The sequence below is a fragment of the Dromiciops gliroides genome, chromosome 1 (assembly GCF_019393635.1).
Source record: "Dromiciops gliroides isolate mDroGli1 chromosome 1, mDroGli1.pri, whole genome shotgun sequence".
NCBI classification, from domain to species: domain Eukaryota; kingdom Metazoa; phylum Chordata; class Mammalia; order Microbiotheria; family Microbiotheriidae; genus Dromiciops; species Dromiciops gliroides.
This window is the reverse complement of record NC_057861.1, coordinates 406,786,926-406,794,407: the sequence shown is the minus strand read 5'-3', so window position 1 is coordinate 406,794,407 and position 7,482 is coordinate 406,786,926.

Below are 7,482 nucleotides of genomic sequence, written 5' to 3'. Positions count from 1 at the left end.
GGGGAAAGAGAAGAGAAAGAAAGGGAAAAAGATAAAAGTATTGCCTATCATAATGAAAATAATATCCATAGATTTTCATTCTTCTTCATAAGCTAAATACACTTCTACCCAGTCTTCATATTGACTACTCAGTAGTAGCAAATAAATATTATTGCAAGTTGTGAACTTGTGAAGGTAAGAATGAAACCCTAGGTTAGCACTTACTGTAGGATCACTGGTGTTATTCAGAAACAACTAAACAAAAACATTTTATACAGTATCTCTAAGGCAAATTACCCATTTCATGGGAAAATCATAATCAAGTCACTCATTTTAAGGCCAGAATTTTGAAACTTAATCAATAAGTTGATAGAATCAGTATTGACTTATGTAAAATGTCAATGAGGTATATTATCAGTGGGGTTATTTTTATTTATTTTTTGCTCATTGTTAATATGGCAAGCCTGTGTAAGTACTAAAAGAAAATTCTAAACATAGTGTAATCTTTCAAAAGCATCTTTAAAATATGATGAAATCTCCACAACAATACAAGCTCCTTCAGGATAGGTCTTTTATTTTTGTCTCTGAATCCATAGTTCTTTGCATTCATCAGGAACTAAATACATACTTATTGAATTTAAAAAATACAAATTAATTTGTGATGTCAGTTTGGAACTTTTCTCCAGTCATATAGATCACAACTCTTCCCTTGCTTGCCTATTTTGTATAATACTTGTCTCCTATCAATGCACTATAAATGGAGCTCACTGAATGCACTATACCTTTACCAGATGACCATCCTGTCTTCCTTCAAGGTAAACAATTTCTTCATAACATCTTTGTAGTTTCTCATTTGATAAATGTTTTTCAACCAGTTCACATCCATCATGTCTCTCCATTCTCAAAAAAACCCCTATATCTATATCTATATCTATACATGTCTCAATGCCACAAAAAGTAGAAAATTGTTATTAATACCTTGAAGGATATAACTACAAAAATAGCTTTGCTTAAGGACCCTCTGATCATAAATAGTGGGCAGAACATAAAATGAGGATCTGTTACATACAAAACACTTGATGCTGGACCACATAATTATATATAGAGGTTAATACATGTGTGTATATTTGTGTGTGTGTAGTGTATGGTGTATAGGTATATATATGTTACCTTGAACCTTGCATAATAGACCCTATTTTCTACCTCCTATAATGGCTATGCATACACACACACACACACACACACACACACACACACTCACACACAGAGTGTAATCCAATTTACACTGTGTGTAAATGTATATATACATAGATTTGATTTATGATTTTAACATCATATCTATATGATTTTCCACATTATGAGATACTAAATAAGTTATGGACACGGGATCTATAAGAGATCAGCAGTCTAGATTTGTGAGAGATGCTGGCTCAGACTTGAAATAATGTTTACTTTTCCATTTAGACGCCATTAGCTACAAGAGGAAAGAGTGCAAATCCTATGGACTTTCATTTTCATTGGTAGATATATGTGTCCCAGGTATGGGTCACTTATCCTGCTTCTCTTTGTTCTCACTCTTTAACATGTATCATTCAACCTGAACCTCCAAAGGTCTAGAGACTTAAGGATTTTAAAATTTTATTCTTGAATTTCTAAAACTTTATGATTTCAGCTATGTTTTTCTATTTATGTTCTACTTCACTTAATAAGTGAGAGATGAAAAATTTCCATATTCATTTTTGCTGTACTATTAGGACAAAATACTAACTTGTTTTTCAGTTGTTCAGTTGTATGTGACTCATGACCCCATAGTGATGCCAATACTTGTCAAAGACCCTGAATTGGTTTGTCATTTCCTTCTCTAGTTCATTGTATAGATGAGAAAACAGGAAAACAGAGTTAAGTAGTTTGCCCAAGGTCACAACACCTAGTGTCTGAGGTTAGATTTAAACTTAGATCTTCCAGGCCCAGCATTCTATCTACTGAGCCACCTAGCTGCCTCTATTTTTTTTGGGGGGGGGAGGGTGAGGCAATCGAGGTTAAGTGACTTGCCCACAGTCACACAGCTTGTGTCAAGTGTCTGAGACTGGATTTGAACTCAGGTCCTCCTGACTCCAGAGCCAGTACTCTATCCACTGCAGCACCTAGCTTCCCCCTGCCTCTATTTTTTTTGGTCACCTAGTTCCCTCTTCCAATTTACCTTGTAATCATGTATATTTTTATTATAGTTTTGTTATATTTTGCATCTATTCATGACTTACCATATTTCTCTGTATTCTTCATATTCTTTTTTTTCATATAGTGCAATGTTATCTTGTTATACTCATGTACCACAATTTGCTTAGCAATTTCCCAATCAACGGACATCTTTTGTTTTGAGTTCCTTACTACTACAGAAAATGTTACTTTGACTACTTGGGTGCATATTGGACTATTGGACCTTTCCATCTCTGAGCTCCTTGGGATATATGTCTACCAATGTAACCTCTCAATAGATACTCAATTAATATATTTGTCTCTTTCTTAGCATAATTTGGAATCAATTTCTAAGATGGTTGGACTAAATTAGTCCACAACTCCACTAATAGTATATTAGTATTAGACATACTACCTTTCCACAATCCATCCATCCAACATTGGCTATTTCTACCTTTGAGATCTTTGCCAATTTGTTATTTATAGTAAAACCTAAAAAGTTATTTTGATTTATCTTTCTCTTATTATTAGTGATTTCAGGGAATCTTTCACATAGTTGTTAGTTCTAATGAGTTTTTAAAAACAGTAACCATGTTTTCATTAGACCTACCTTTCAACATTATGTCTATCTTTTGTAACTAAGGGAACACTAGAGTGACTGGTACCTTGGAATGAATCCCAGAGCAAAACTGGTCTGGCTGAGAACTGGCCAGCAGGACTCAGGACTGTGATCAGGAAGAAGCAGTGGCATAACATCTGACCTGCTTCAAAACACACAACTCAGTTTCCAAATCTTTTTTTTTTCAGTTTCCAATTTTTAATCAAATAATTACTATTGCTAGTATGAAGGACATAACAATCTAGTAGCCACGGGATCCTCTCAAAATCTTGATGAATTCTGAGATCTTAGTTACCTAAGTTTTTAGTTTTAAGTTTCTTTTTCTGATACTAAAAGTAGTAGTAGCCTTATAGCCAATCTATACCGGACCCGTTCTCTTCACTATTCTATTCTACCCTGCTATTCCATTGCCCACTCTAGAACATGAAGTTTAAAAAATGAAACTGCCCTCACTATACACCTATGTCTTTCTCCAGTAAATTACTTTGTACATGTCTTGTATTTAAGTTTTGCTGTTTACTTATTTCTGAAAGCTTTAGAATATCAAAAAGTTCCCAACCCCCTCCCCCGTAAAAAATTCTTCCTAAGCCAGTTTTTCACATTCAGACAGTGGACCCAAAGCAAAGTCATGATTTTTGCATCATTTGCTAATTTTTTGAAGGGAAACACCAAATAAAATAACTAAGACTTGAACAGTACAAAATGTAAGACCAATTTCTGTTAATAATTTTCATAGATGATTACAAAGAACATGTCTATCTGGTCCTCAAAGAAGATTCCCTAAAATGTCAATTAATTTTATGTAATTTTTTAAATCTTCAAATAGTTTTATGATTTCTTCTATCAAAGCCATGAAAAGATAATTATGCATCATTAATTTTACAATGATTATTCTATTTCTAAGTAGCTTCTTATGAAGAATGTCTCAATTTATGGGTGTATGTTATACCCATTAAATAAATATGAATATACCTTTAGGAATTGTTTTTTAGAACCCTGAGATGAGAATCTGTGTGGGGGTGCGGGGCAAATTGGAAGGATTAGAATATATGCCTGTGTAAAAGAATTATACAACGCATGAGTCTGTAGAATAAAGTTAAAATATATTTATGGTTTGCCATTAAATGTATATATTCACTCTTTAGCATTTATAAAAAATGAAAAATTTAAAATTAACATGAATATACTCCAATTCACAAATTTAAATTTCACACAATAGTGAGTACATAGTAAGTTTTATTATTTATTTTATTATTTTTTTATTTAATGTAAGTACAAATTAGATCTCTTTGGTTTCAGTTGCATTCACTCTGAAACAGATAAACATTTTGAAACTGATACATTCTGTACTCTCTATATAATACAGTAAGGCATTGATGAGCAATTATATATGTCCTTGAGGTTAAAGAGAGAAAATAAGACAATATCCTGAGCTGTATCATATTTGAGAAAACATATTAATAATTTCCATAACTGTAAAAAATTTATGTATGTTGATAAACATAATAAAGAATACACTAAACAACTTTTTACTAATGCCTTAAACATACTGCTATTGCTTTCCCTTTGACTTGTAGACAAGAAAACGTGGGTCTTCATCTTGTGGTTTGCTAAAAGTAATTCTAAAAATTATGCTTCCTTTAGTAATCTTTGACTTGGTTAAACTGTACCTTAAACAAAGAAGTAAATAAAAAATAGTATCCTCTTATGCAGTAGAAGACTACTAAATATTTTTTTTTACTAACCATTTGTTAGAAAAGCAGCAAAATCAGCTATTTAGCTGGTCATATAGAGTATTAAAAGGAAAACTGTATGTGCCTGTTTGTTTCCACCAATGCCTCTCAAGACTGGGCAAGAAAGTTTCTAAACCTTAATCATTCTCTAAGGTATTTCATAATCTTTCCAATCCACAAAGACAACATAAAGATTACCCAGCATGGTTGCAATGTGGCTATATGCCTTGCAAATATCATTAATTATAAAACTTATTAATATTCCTAAAATGGACATTCAGATGTTGGTTAGATCCTGCCCCTTAGGTTAGTTCAAATAATGCATATCTTGTTATTTTATATTTAAATTCTAATCCTGAAGCTGCTAAACAAAAATCTGCAGGCAAGATAACAGCCACATTTGTCAATATCCTTGTAATTAATTAGCCCACTTTTAAAAGGCTGTTAAGTATGGACCCCTTAAGTCATTGCCAAGAGCAGAAAAATGTGTTGACAATTGTCTCATTATGATTAGAGGGAGAAGACTTAATAGTGACTTTATAACAATAACATAATAGGTTTAGAGCTAGACACCCTCATTTTACAGGTTAGGAGAACTGAGGCCCAAAAAGGTTATAGGACTTTCTATCATACTGCTGGTAAGTGGCAGTCATTTCATGGTTTAATGGTCACAGAAAATTTTATTCATTCAAGAAAGATACTGTACTGAATTTGGAGTTAAGAAGACGTGAGTTCTAATTCTGGCTTAGCTAATTGCTTTCTGTGGCCTTGGGTAAATGGCTTCATCTTCTTGCATCTTAAATTTCCCTAACTGTAAAACGAGAGGGCTAGTCTTGATCGCTATGGTCCCTTACAGCTCCAAATTCTTTGAAATTTTCATTGTACTGCTACTCTATAGAAGACCCTGCAATGTAAATATTACAATATTTTTGCCTCCTTCCATTTTGAGATAAGTGGTCCTTTGCTTGCTTATTTAATGAAACGTTGATTCCTTGTCCTATGAATAAAAATAAGGCAGCCAAATGATAAATACCTATGTATAAATCCATACAAGTAACTCTGAAATGAAGAGCAGGAGAAATGACAAAGAGAACTGATAATTGGTTGTCTTGTTTATATTTTTAATGAAATTGACCAAGAACAGAAAATTTTGCTAATTTATTCTTATTTTCTTTGAGTCCAAATTTTTAAAAGTAGCCATCTGTTGTATCTTTCAAGCCAAGGAGCAAGCACAATTGATCACGACACTACCTTTTTGAACATGAAGTACCACTGTATACAAAGATAGGGAATTTGTGATAATTAAAACATGAGACACTGAAGTTAATGTTCGCAATCTGGGGGATGGGGGGAGAAGGGGGCAGAATGAAATTCTGAAATAAATGAAGAGATTAAAGATACTTAAGGAAGGATAATAGGATGCTCCAACTATTTAAAGCAATTTAGAACTATCCACATATAAAAAGGGAAAATCAGGAAGAATTCTTATTTGGTTATTAAAGGAAGTCTGTAGTTCTGTTTACTCATTATTTTTCATTATGTGCTCATTCTTATAAATAAAACAACCAACGTTTCTCTTTGAAAATATTCTGTAGTTCAGACTTTTTTAATTCAGATAGAGATTCCTACCAATTAAGTGAAATCAATGACTTTCTATTGAATTTGTACATTACCCTGAAAAGTAATGCCTTTAGATATTTTAGGAAGCATGCCACTGACAAACTTAATGAGGCTTTATTTATTACAGAGACAGTACACTGTTAGCATGACAAATTTAATGTATTTTTCCCAAGTGTATAACAACATCATGAAGCAGCTTAGGCACTAGAATCATTTGGCTAGCCCAGTCCCTCATTAGTCAATCCATTTAGCATGTCCATGAGTTTGGCCAGTAAGATCATTTGTGTTTTCTTTAAAAATGTAACCCATCTGAGCACTCTGAAAAAGGTGCAACTTCACTTTATTATTCAGGAAATATGTTCTATTGATCCACATAATTTTCCATAAAGCTTTTTTCCAAGAGGAAAAAAGTTAAAACATTGCTACTTTTTAAAAAAATCAATTTACTGTATGAATATTTTAGACTACTATGATATAGCAATTTTTCTTCCTTGCAAATTATTTCACACTAAATGGATGTAAGTAGAGGTAAAGCACTGTGTGAATAGTTGAGAGAAAGAGAGAGCACCAATTATTAACTTGCAGAGATAGAAATGTTTTAAACTATGTCTTCTCAGGACTATTAAAAACATCACTTACTTGGATTTAATGAACTCATCTGAAAGCTAGATCACCTGTGTTTTTCCAATGAAGTAACTGATAACCTCTTTGAACACAACTGACACAATTGATTAGTTATTTTGAAATCAACCTAAGTCTATTCAGGCTTAAGGTACTTCCAAACAAAAACAAATGAAGTAGCTTTAGCTTAGAGATTCAGGGTTAGGGGACTAGCATCATGTAGAAGTGACACTTTCATTCAAGAGTGCTCAGTCATAATGTACATAAGTGCAATTAACAAGCATGGAGTCAGGACTGTCACAATTTGTTTGCTCAATAATATCAATAAGTTTTTAAAAACAATGATCAGATCTATGTGCACTCATTAATAATTTTTGTAATTTGATTTCCAAGCCACAGCACCATTTCTTTTTTGAGTCTACAAGTAATAATTGGCCTGTGTGTATCTTTGTGTGCATGTTTTAATTCTATAATTAGAGGTCTACCAAGACCTCCTTCTACTATAGCAATACTGTCAATATGAGGGCACAAGAATGTCAAACATCCAGGATCTTTAAACCCAATCCTAAAGAATTTATGCCAGGGGCAGCTAGATGGCACAGTGGATAGAGCACCGGCCCTGGAGTCAGGAGTACCTGAGTTCAAATCCGGCCTCAGCCACTTAACACTTACTAGCTGTGTGACCCTAGGCAAGTCACTTAACCCCAATTGCCT